This window comes from Vombatus ursinus, unplaced genomic scaffold (assembly GCF_900497805.2).
Source record: "Vombatus ursinus unplaced genomic scaffold, bare-nosed wombat genome assembly UNPS02009205.1, whole genome shotgun sequence".
NCBI lineage: Eukaryota > Metazoa > Chordata > Mammalia > Diprotodontia > Vombatidae > Vombatus > Vombatus ursinus.
The window spans coordinates 44,128,233-44,141,641 of NW_020948983.1; positions in this window are offsets into that span (position 1 = coordinate 44,128,233).

The window sequence follows — 13,409 nt, forward strand, 5'->3', positions numbered from 1 at the left end:
ATAACCATCATGCATATAGTAAGATTTAGAAAAAGCAAGACCTAATTGAATGATGATATAAACAGTGCTTGGCACACAGAAAGCATTTAATGAACATTTTTTTATTCATTAATTCATTCATTTTTGCTTTGAGGATTCCAAATTCACAGTCTAGACCAAGGGTATAAAAGGGTAAGAACATTTCTTTTGGATGGACCACCTCTTTGTGCCCATTTTCCCTTTTCTCATGTCTGAAGATGAAATGCAACCAGAGGCTCAGAATATTTAGAGGTGGTTTTCCAAAGAGGAAAACCCTCAGCAAGTTGATTCACGTTGCTTGGCTAATGTTATACACCCACATTGGCAAACTTGATTCATACTCTTCTCATTGGGCTGTACTTTTCTCTTTAAATCTCTCTTTACTTATAATTTGCTCTAATAGTTGACTGTTGAGCACAGTATGAAGACAAAGAATAGAAAATGCCAGTTTTAAATGCTTAAATGAGATACACCAGTTCCTCATCTTTCACTAATAAATTTGGTTTAAAGCAGAAAAACTGGTAAAGGGTAACCACTGCCTTGTCAAGGGAAACTCTAGCAGTTAGACTCAAAATGATAGGCACTTATAATCTTTTTTTCAGTATATTTTATGAAGTATATTTTTATGACAAGATTCTTACTCTCTTTTAAGGGAGTTTGTTATAATCATAAAAGTTCCAACATATTATAACTTTCATGATGGGAGTTTTAAGTATGTGATATTTACTCTGATACCATTCCTACAAATTAGGAGCTATTATTCTTCCCATTTCATTCCAGTGTTTGGGTCACAAAGGGACAAAGCTGACTAGGGAAAGCTAAAAGCAGACACCTAGAAGAGCAGGAAGGCTCTGGTAGGTAGACAAATAAATGTTCAAGTCCAAGATGGTCAAGTAAGGTAGGGAGAAACAGGAAAGCAGATTGGTGCTGGCAAGGTCCAGATTATGGAAGACACATCACCAGGGATCAGGAATTCAGGATAGGAAACTGGGCAATACGAGGTCAGAATCTGGACAAAGAGCCTATGGGACAGTTAAGAGTACCAGTAGAAGGACAGAGCTTGATGCTGAAGTGAAACCTTTGGGAGTCAAAGAATCCTGTACACTTTCTGCCCAAGGCTAGAGTTTATCTTCAAGTAAAGGTGGGCTTAAGTTTGAAGGCAGTGGGTTAGCAGCCAAAGCTGACTAATGTGGGAAAATAAGGTCAGAAGCAAGAGAGTTTCTCACATCCCATGTTTTAAAAAAAAGTCAGAAAACAAAGAATCCATTTGCAAAAAAAAAAACCCTAAATGACTGCTTCCTTGAGAAGAAATTCTGATTTGAATAGAATCTATTTGTCTTTCCACATATGTTGGCATAAGCTACATAAAAGAAGAGTTCTCTCTCAGGATATAGGGGGCAAGTAATTTCTACACATACAAAAAATGGATGCAACATCTACAATAATTAAATTCCAAGGCCACAGACCATTCACAGAAAATAATTAAGGCGATACATTGTAAGAGACACATTATATAGATAGATTTACATAGTCAATGAAACATATATATTATATATTTATATGTCTATGAAGTATAGGGTGTTCAGGGAGGACTAGCACCTCCGATGAGAGGGCTTGCTGAGCTCTTTTCAGGCTTGTTCATCCATTTTTGGTGTCCACCTTCCATCCATTTCTCACTTGTGGCTCCAAAAAGCTGCAGTATGTGTAGTAACCACACCCCAGTAAACCATCTCAGTAGGTGTGCTAAACCAGATTGAGCATAACCAACAGGCCTCAAACCAGTGAATAAGTTAGGGGAAGTCTACCCCAAGCATGTGAACACTTCCCCTGGTGGAATGGGTTAATGAGAGCATTTATTCTAATGGCCATGAAGGTGGCTGAAGCAGGTGCTATGGAGCACTTAGAGCTTGGGCAGACATTGAAGATGCCAAGGTCATCCACCATCTTAGGCCATTGCTAGTCATCTTGACTTTTGCATTGACATTGGACTTCAATGATTAGAAGGGTGAGTGAGGCTAACAACTTTGTCCAGCTCTGCCTCACTTAAATACAATTCATTCACAAGTCAAAACATCACTCCACTGATCCTCTTTGAAAATAAGGACAAAAACATCAATTTCTATGGAATGTGCACATATATATATATATATATATACGTACATACATATGTATGCACCCAAAGAAGGAATCTGTTTTGTTTGACTGTGAATATTTATTACAAGGAATTTTTCTTTTCTTTTTTCTTCCCAGTGGGGTAGGAAATGGAAAGAAAATAGATTTCTGTTAATTAATAAAACAATTTTTTAAAAAAGAGGTTGGGAGAGTGTGCTATATATGTGGAATGTTGTATGCACTTTCAAATAAGTTGACTATATAGTTGGTTTTATTTGTTTTGTTACAAGAGTTCTTTTGTAACAAGAGTGGGAGTAATCTGTAAATGTTTGTAATGTATAAACAAAACACATCAATAAAACTTTTTTTTAAACTACACACAAAGCTCCCTTTAGTAACTTAATCACCTATCATATTCAAGGAATTATACTAGTAGGGTAAACAGGAATATAAAAATTATTCAGCCACTAACATAACTTCTGTCCCTCAAAGATTATAACTTAATAACTAGTAGGTGATCTGTTCTCCTTTTGGTTTCCATTTGCTTCATAGGATTGCTGATTTTGGGTTGGAAAAGACCTGCCTACCTTTGAAATCATTTCATCAGTGTCCTCAGTTTATAGATGGAAAAACTCAGGGACAGAGAGGTTGTGATTTGCTGAATACCACATAGGTAATAAATATTAGCAACTAAATTTGAACCTAGATCCTTTGACTCAATGCAGCGGTGTTTCCATTCCACCATCGTGGTGTTGTGTCTTGTGTCATCTGGACTCAGTATCAGGGAAATTTTTGATTTTATGCCCATCATGATACACAAGACACAAGCTGGGGCTCCAAGGCAGTCTATTCTATTTCTCTAGTGCATATTCACTTTTTTCCATTTTAAAAATTCTAAACTACACACACGTATGCAAATATTTTCATATACAATGTGGAATAGAAGAAGAAGATTGTATATGAAACCATAAAGTATTTCTATAACGTAATTTGTAGTCATGTCAAGGTGGGGTATAAATGTGTGTGGGGAGGTGGAGGAGGTTATTGACAAATCAATTATTGCCTAGGCAAGAAAGTCTTCCTTGTTAATTCCAACTTTACTTTGATCCTGGAGGGCTTTCAAATACCAGCCCACTAAGGGGATTCAAGCAGTTGGCTTCAAGCCCACTGATGGACAATATGTCTGATGTCTAAAGACCAGCTTAGCTAAGTTCAGAAAGCCTCTTCATCAGGTTGGCCACAAGGTGATGGATTTTCCAACCATCACAATTCTCATATACTATCAATCTGTAGAGAGGTTATGACATGTGTTTGTGGGTGCAGTAGCCACACTGACAAAATCCTTTCACTGTTTAATACTTAATAGGATATTGACATGCTTTGTAACTGATCTCAGGTTACTTCAGGTGTATATAGTTCGTTTCCTAACTAAAGTATAAGCTTTGACAGGTCAAGAACTACATATACTGTTTTTTAAAGCCGTATTAAATAGTACTTATTACACTTCTTTAAACCTACATGGTAGGTGCTCATTAAATGCTTCTGGCAAAGTAATTTTACAGAAACAAAACTGTAAGTTACACAACAGAGCTATAACAATGTTGCCAAAAACAATCAATGAGCATGTACCAAGCACCTACTGTGTGCCAAGCACTGTTAGGCGTTAAACTTATTAACACAAATTAACAAAAGCACCCACAAACCTACCACACAAGTCAGTCAACAAGCATGTATTGAGTGCTGTGTGCTGGGCACTCACTATGCTTAGCCCTGGAAACACAAATACAAACAGAAAGAGACAGCCCCTGACCTCAAGGAATTTACATTCTAATGGGAAAAACAACACATAAAAGAGAGCTAACAATTGGGAGTAGGGGATGGTGAGGATGAAGGTACCCAGCACTGAGACTTAGTAGAGAAAGTCCTGTGAAGATGAGTCAGCAGTGCATCCTGGAGAGAAATTAACCCCTGGTTGTCCTGGACCCCTTCTTAAACCTGAGGTCCTAGAAGGAACCAGCCAATAAGAGAGAGAGGCTTCAGGGGCTGAGGGTATTCCAATGTGAGTAAGTACAGTTTACAGGATGAAGAGGTTTTTATGGTATAGGTAGAGAGAGTCCTATGGAGATGAGTCACCAGGACAGCCTGAAGAGAGGTAAAGTGCTTTGAGGTTTGCAAAGTGCTTAACAATTATCATTTTATTTTATCCTCACAACTACCCTGGGAAATAGGTGTTATTATTATCCTCATTTTTCAGTTGTAGAAACTAAGGCAGATAGAAGGTACATAGAAATAAACAGAAAAACAATACACCCACACACAATTAAAATTCAATTCAATTCAATAAGTGACAAATAATTTCTGAGCACTATGGTGTAGTTATTTTAGAGCCAGAGAACATAGGTATGAATCTGGTTAGTTACTTCATGTGGGATGATGGGCAAGTTTCTTAACCTTTCTGAACATCAGATTTCCTCATCAATGATTGTCTAATTTGAAGGTGAGACAAAACAGATAACCTACTGGATGACAGGATCCAAAATTATCTTGATAAACTAAATCATTGAGCTGACTCTAATAAGATGAAATTCAATCAAGAATTTAAAGACTTGTACTGGGGTTCAAAAATAATTTTAAAAGCACAAGTTGGTGGAGACACAGAGAGAAAGGTTTTCAGAAAAAAGATCTTGGGGGGATAGGGTACAATAAACTCAACATGAGTCATCAGTATAATATGGTACCCAAAAAATCTAATGTGATCTTGAGTAGCATTGAAAGTTATAATTTCTAGGAATAGGGAGATGATAATCCTTCTATATTCATCATTCACTCAACAAAGATTTATTAATGCCTACTTTGTGCCAGACACTCTGCTAAGCAGTGGGAGCATAAAAAAAAGGGAAAAAGTTCTTGCCCTTCAGGGGCTCTTACCACTGTGGTTAGACCACAGGCAGAATATTGTGTTCAGTTCTGAAGGCTACAGTTTAGAAAGGGCATTGTTAAAATGAAGAAAATTCAGAGGACAACCACACCATATTAGGGGACTAGAAACTTATATCCCAGAAAAGAAGTCCATTACAACTATGTGCAAATATTCAAAGAGCTATCATGTGGAAGACATATTAAACTTGTTCCAGCTGACTACACTGGGCAGAACCTGATTCAATATGATAGAAATTACATGGGAAAAATTAGGCTTGATTGTTAGAAGAAATTACCTAATAATCAGAGAGCTGACCAAAAGTGGAATGGGCTTCCTTAGGGGTACTGGATTACCCCTCATTGGAGCTCTTCAAAAGGGTCTGGATGACTCCTGCAAGGATATAGTAGGGCCTCCTTTTGGGTATGGGTCACAACTCTCTTCCACATCTAAAATTCCTCTGATTCTACAGAACTGCATAAAAGCACTTGGACTGGAAGATCTCTTAGGTCCCTTAGAACTCTAAAGCTATAATCCTATAAAATGCTTCTTAAATTGAATTAAATAAACAAGAGGACCCACAAACCCACTAAATATATAAAAATTAAAAAAGAGACACATACATAATGGAAACTTGTACAGAAAAATAAGAAGCAATAAGGAAAGAGCCTTTTACAACACATACTTAGGACAGAAAGTAGAGAAGAAGTTGTGTGTCTATCATCTTCCTACTGATCAAGATTTCAGGAAGATTTTTGAATGACTACATTTCTCCTCCTATATTAGGAAGTATTCCACAAGGAACTCATAGAATAGTTGAGGAGAAAAGGGTAGACATGTAATTAGTAAAAAAACAGTATTATATCAACATTTTACAAAGCTAGTACTTGATTGGATAATAAGATTACAGAATAACAGTACATAAGGTAGTAATAGAATTGTAAAAACAATAAGGGCTAAAGGGGTTTAGAAAAAAAAAACACCTTTGTCTCTGAAACCACACTTACTGTAAGGTCCCTATGCTTCCTAAGAAAGCAACATAAAATTGTTGATATAGATTGTGTTTAAGAAAAAGAAACACTGAATTTACTATATACTTCTCGATTGTAAAACTTTATTTCTAGTTTTCATTATGAACAGTGTATTCAAATATCCTAGTATGGTCACACATGGAAATAGTAGGAATAACCTATAAATCATACTTGCATGAAAAAAGCTGTGGCTCACAGCTTCCATAATCTGCAAATACTGTAGTGATTTGATCTCACATCTTGGAACAATTCTGCCATTCCCTTCATTTAATGTCAATAAAGACATAGATTTAATGTGGAGGAAAAGACACCTAAGCACATACCATGTTAGCAATATGTTTTTTTTTAAAAGCAAAATACTGAATGAACTAGGGCAAAGATATTTTTCTGCCTTACAAATGTCATGTACTTTTCAGTAAATATTTGACATACGCTATTTCTGTACCCATAGCACTTTTCTATTCTACTGAATATTTACTAGATGGTCACAGTACAAACTACTCTAAAATAATCTAATTAAATTATCTCCTTATGAGTTCCAACAGTTCCCCAAACACTGTATGCATTTTGATGCCTAAATTACTTCTCAAATTATCTCTAATGCATTAAGGATATTTTCTAATGGCTTTTAAAAAAATCAACATGCTCAAGTGCTCATGTCACAATTTGCTCATGTAAGCAAACTTACCGCCAGGAAAAGACTCGGGCACTTGGAAAATTTTAGCTCATTTTTTCCTATAGTCTTTAGGAATAGGTAAGACATGCACTATCTCTCCTTTTAATAAGTCAAAACAGATGAAATGATTTGTCTAAAATCACTTGCTATCAGTGGCAGGAACCAGAACCTTAATTTTCTTTGACTCCTGTGCCAATATAGGATGAAGCATAGTATGGTGGAAGGAATCTTGGATGAGATGTTAGAAAATGTGGGTTTGAATTCTGATTCTACTATTTACTATATCCTTTTCTCATTCTCATATCTAAAATTAAGGTTTTAATACTGTTATTGGATGGCAAGAATGCCAAATTTCCTTCTACCTCTAATATCTCATCTACTGTGTTTTAAAGCCCATTACAACTCTTCCATTCTATTTTACATTCTTACTCCCTCTTGCTTTTAGCACATTTTAAAAAGTTTTACCTGACCTTCTCAAATCACTCTGTAAGTAGCCTATATATACCTATATATGTACATGCTGTCTCCCCCATTAATATGTAAGGTCCTTGAGGGAATGGACTCTTTCTCCTTGTTCTTTCCCCAGCCCATAGCACAGTGCCATTTGACACAGTAAACAATAGATGCTTGTTGATTGATTCATGTCCTTTTCTCTTGATACTTTTACCCAACTTGCTCACATCCAAAGAACCAATGAGATAGATTCATCCTGCACAAAAGAATTCAACCACCGTCTGCTTTGCATATCAATGTTTTAAATGGCATGCTGTGTTTGTGTATCTAACGTCCTAGGGTGGATATGTGTCACCACTGACCTGAAATTAATGGAATGACAAATCTCTGGGATACATACTCCTGCCATCCTTTTACTATTAATGTCCAATATTAGTAATAATGTTCATTTACTTTTCATTATATTTAGAAATCTCACCACGCAAACAGGAATGCAGCAAAAATCAGTGAGTATATGGCCCCTTTAGGAAATCTGTGGTCTATGTCAGGGATAGAGAAAGTTAAAAGCTATGATTTCATTTGTAAAAAGAACTCCCACAACAGGAAACTTCTACCAATGCCTCTAAGCACCTTCTCTATAACTTACTGCCTAGAGAACACTGAGAGTTGAGTAACTTGCCTGGGTCACATAGGCCAGTATGTGTCAGAGATGGGCCCTGAACCCAGGTCTTCCTGGCTCCAAGTCTTGCATTCTACACATTCTGCCTTTTATCAAACATTACAGTACCATAAATTCCAAATACTAACATTAAGACCTTCAAATGTCTTAAAATACTGACAAAAGCTTCCAGAGAATCAAGTTCAGTTTATGAAACTTGATTACTCCCAAATGGTGTTCTAGTTCCAATGATTCGTACACTATTAATTTATAATAAAAACCACCCACGAAGTGGAGGGAATATGCTATGGCCAAATATTTTTTAAAACTCACAAGCCATCTTTCCTTCTATGTATACAATTATATATTAAAATTTGTGAATATTTTAAAGGTTATAATTCATTTATCTAATAAAAGATTACCTTACTAAAAACTGCTAAAATGTAAAATGTCTTATTTTTAAAACTTTCTCTACTGTTAAAAAAGGGAGGGGGAAGCATTTTATCCTCAAATGCATAAGGGGAAAAAGCACCTAAGCATCACAATTTAATGGAAAAGTAAAAATTAGAACTCAGGTTTTTACACTAGCAGACTACATAGACCATTTTCTTAAATAAGAGGGAAAACACACCAAAATATGTGATTAGAGAAATTTTAGGGTTGATTACCTCTCTCAAATGAAAAAAATAGGCATTGAAAAATATTCCTGCCTTTATAATTTATTGCATAATTTTAAAAGCATGTGCATATGCAATAATGTTGCATAGTATTCACATTATATGCCTCAAATGAAAAATGAGAATGAAAGCAGAGAACCTTAAGCACCTAAGAAGCACAAATGTTACAATTATCCTAGCAATCTGTTCTGTATCACCATTTCTATAAACTGACTATTTTCATTTTTAATGTAGACTCATGTTTTAAAATTCCACAGCCTTCAATCATTAGTCAGACTATTCTCTGAAACTTAGTTGTATGGATGCCTAAACTTTTCCATGATATAACAGAGCAGGAAAAGGAATGATATGCATTAACCTAACACTCAATGGTTTTGTTTCACGTTCTTCACAAATATTAGGACATGCCATTTGAAGAAAAAAAAAAGTAAATATATATACATATATTTAAATCCTGAAAAAGAAAAGTTCACATCCAGGATGATTCTTAAGCATATAAGATAAAATTCATTTGGAATTTAGAGAATTTTGTGTTCAGTTATTCTCAGAGGAAATGTAATGTTATCAACAGGAATGAAAAAAAAATCTTAATGAAGTGACAAATTTATATGAAATTGTAAGTGATTATTAATACTGACAAAAGCTTATTTCAAAACATGGGAAGGTGTAAAGCATAAGCATTAAACATATAAAGGTAACAAACCACTGAATTATTTATGATTCTACTTTTCATCATTACACAACCCAATCCTTGCTAGATTTTGACTTTATATTTCTTTAGGATTTAGTGCAGTTAAGACAATTCCCTTTTGCAAACAAATAAAGGCAAAAAGACAAAAAAGAAGCTAGATTCAATGATTGAGAACTCCTGAGTCTCTAACTTTCAACATACCGTCTGTAACATAAAATGGAGGCATGATTTTCTATCATATCTAGTTCTTACATCTAGCTTCCCAACTCTAAGGTTCTACCTCACACTCATCTGATTGGCAAAGATGACAAAAGAGGAAAATGACAAATATTGGAAGGGTTCCAGAACAAACATATTAATGTACTGTTGGCAAAGCTGTGAACTGGTCCAGCCATTCAAAAAAGGAATTTGGAACTATATCCCAAAGGACAATAAACTGTGTGTACTCTTTGACCTAGCTTTTCCACTACTAGGCCTATACCCCAAAGGGATCAAAAAGAAGAAAAAAAAAAATATATATATATATATATACATACATACACACTTGTAACAGTTTTGTGTGTTTGTGTGTGTGTGTGTTAGCAAAGAACTGGAAACCAAAGGGATGCCCATCAACTGGGGAAACTGTTGAAAAAATTATGGTAAGGGATGATTTCAGAGAAACCTGGTTGTTTGAAATGATGTAAAGTGAAGTAAATAGAATCTGGAGACTAATTTACATAATAACAATAACACCAAAAAGGCAAACAATTTCAAAAGATTTAAGAAGTCAGTTTGAAATGATCAACAATGATTCCCAAGGGGACATTAGCACTGGGGAAGGAAAATGTAAGCTATTCTCTTGAAAGCATTTCCTCTCTTGGCCTCATCCTCCTGACTGCAGGGTAAAGAGAGAAATACCATTCTAGTCTTCTTGCTTGGCCTCTTCCCATCTTTCAGATACTTACCTCGCTTCTTCCTGCCTGCAGGAAAGGGCAGAAATGCCATCCCATCAAGCCAGTCTCCTTACCTGGTGTTACCTCTACCTATCTCCTATCCTGCACTATTCCTGCTAGCTTGGGAAGAAAACAACATTCCACCCTGCTCCCACCACCACTCTCCTGGCCTGGCTGGCTGACAAAGGGAAGGGAAAAAAAATCATCCGTCTTTTCCAGCAGATTGACCCTTCTAGCATCCCCATTCTTGTACTCATCTTCAGTATCTACTGGCTGCTTCCCTACCGCCTGCAAACAAGTTCACATCTGCATCATTCTCAAAAAGCCCTCATTTGATCCATCCATACACAAAATATCTTCTCACATTTCTCCTCCATTTTGTGGCTAAATTCCTTGAGGCTATCCACAATCGATGCCTCCCTTCCTTTTCCCTTACTCTTAACTCTCTCTAGGCTAGCTTTCAACATCAGCATTCAATCCAAATGGCTAAAAGTGGGCATGAGCCAGCTCATACCCACTTGCTGATTATTAAATTTTCAGTGTAAGCATTGTTACCTCGGAAATCAGCAAACTACAAATCAGGACTTGATTTATTTTGTTAATTACTTATATTTAAGAAAGTGATAAAATGTTAATGCAAATCAAACTTAAAAGTTTATTGTGAGAACTACTTGTTAAACATTTACCAGCAAACCCCTTAAAATGGCTGTCTCCAAGGTTACAAATGATCTCATAATTGCCAAATCTAATGAACTTTTCTCAATATTCATCCTGCTTAACCTCTCTGGAGCTTTTGACAATGCTCATCACCCTTTTTCCCTTCTCTCTTTTTGTAACTCTACTATATCCCTATTTGCCTTCTATCTAACTACTGCTGTCTCCTTTAGTGGATCTTTGTCAAGGTTATACCCACTGTCTCCTTCTCTTCTCTCATGATCTCATCAGTTCCCATGGATTTAATAATCATCTCTATGCTAACAATTCTCCTATCAACTTACCTAACCCTGACTTACCTCCAGACTATCTCAGAATGTCCAGTATCTCAATTAGATGACCTATCTTAAACTCAACATGCCCAAAACCTATCTTCAACCTTTCCCTCTTACTGTTGAGGGTATCGCCATCCTCCCATTCATCCAGTATCTCAACCTAAGTTGACTCATCCTCAACTTCTAGTTTTATCTCCCAAGTCCAATCTGTTGTCTAGTCCTGTCAACTTTAACCTTTAAAACATCTTAGATGTGCCCTCTTCTCTTCTCTCACACTGCCACCACTCTGGTACAGGCCCTTATGATCTCACACCTGGACTACCACAGTAGCCTGATTGGTCTCCCTGCTTCAATTTTCTACCTACTCCACTCTGTCTTCCACTCGGCTGTTAAATAGATCTTCCTAAAGCACAGATCTGAACATGTGACTTCCCTGTTAAAACTCTATTGGCTCCCTATCACAGTGAGAATCAACTGCAAAATCTGGAGTTTCAAAGCCCTTCTTAATCTGGTCCCCTACTCTTCCAGTCTTCTTAAACCTTACTCATCCCTCAAGTGGTCTGGAATTCAAAGACACTGTCCTTTTTGTTCCTTGCATAGGACATTCCCATTTCCACATAAGCCTTTTTCACTGGCTGTCTCTCATGCCAGGAATTCTTTCCCTCTTCATCTCTTCCTCTTAGCTTTTCTGGCTTCCTTTGAATGCTAAATAAAACCCCACCTTCTATGAAAATCCTTTCCCAATCATTATGTGCCTTTCCTCTTTTGGCTACCTCTAAATTTGTCCTGTATATGTCTTGTTAGTAGATAGTTGTTTTCGTGTTGTCTCTTACGTTAGACTGTAAGCTCCTTGAGAACAGATATTATCTTTACATTGTATTCCAAGCCCTTAGCAGAATAGAGTACCTACAACATAGTACACAATACATTCTTGTTGACTGATTATGATTTTGCTACCCACCTCCTTACAGATAAGTGATGGATTCAAGATGTAGACTGAGACATATATTTTTGGATATGGCCAATGTGGAAATTTGTTTTGCTTGACTATACATATCTTTAACAAGGTTTTCCCATCCCACCTTTCTGGAGAGAAATGAGAGGGAGAGAAAAATGTTCATTAAAAAGTAAAATAAAAAACTTATTAAAAGTCTACCTACCCTCTCCTTAACATCATCAAAATTAATCTCACAAGCAAAAATCCTATCTGCTTAAGAGAATCATTATAAGTTGTATTGTGGTTATCAGGCTGTTTGTTAGTTAAGTTGGCTCCAGTAAGGAATAAAGTTCTGATTTAAGCTACACAGTTAGGATTTTTTTCTTTTATTATTACATCTTAAAAATATTAATCCTCTAATAAGATTAAGATCTCTTGAAAATAAAATTCCATTTAGAGATTTGATTCCTTACAAATTAATTCAACACACATTGAATATATATATTACATACATATATATATATTTATACATATATACACACATATACACACACACATACACAAGGCATAGTGCTAGATCTTATGGAGGACAATTAAGACAAGTGTCTTAATAGAACTTACATTTTAACAGGGGAGATGTAAACAACAACTAAATTGAATTCAACACACAATTATTAAATGCCAATGTATAGAAGGCACTGTGCTAGGCACTGGAGTATATAAAGGAAAAATGAAATGGAGACTGATCTCAAGAAGTTTATGTTTTACTGTACAACTTTTATACAACACATATGAAAGTGTAATAAGAAGCACTTTACAGGAAAATTATTTCAAACTTGGAGAGCTGAAGGAATACTTCATGGAGATGGCATTTGAGCTTGGTCCTAATTGATGGGTATGAACTAGGCTAGCAAAGCTATGGGGAAAGAGAGGTGCTATAAGTAAAGACAAAAAGGCAAAGAAGGATTTAGTATTTAGGGGAATGAAAAGGAGTCACTTCCAGTCTCAAGGTGTATGATGGGGAATAATAGGAGACAAGAGCAGAAAGGATAGAATCAAATTATGTAGCACTTGAATGTGAGGCCAAGGAATCAGTGCTTGATTCAGTAAGTAGTACGAAACCAAAGATTTCTTGGTGTGGAGGTTGTATACGATATTATCAGAGCTTGCTTTAAAGAAAACTAATCAGCAACAATGCACAGGATATTTTAGAAGGCAAAAGACACTGAGGGTACAGTTATGAGTTAGGAGATTTATTAGTACATGCCAGATCATCTAGTTCAAGGTATGGTGAGTTATTAAAGGTTAAAAATGA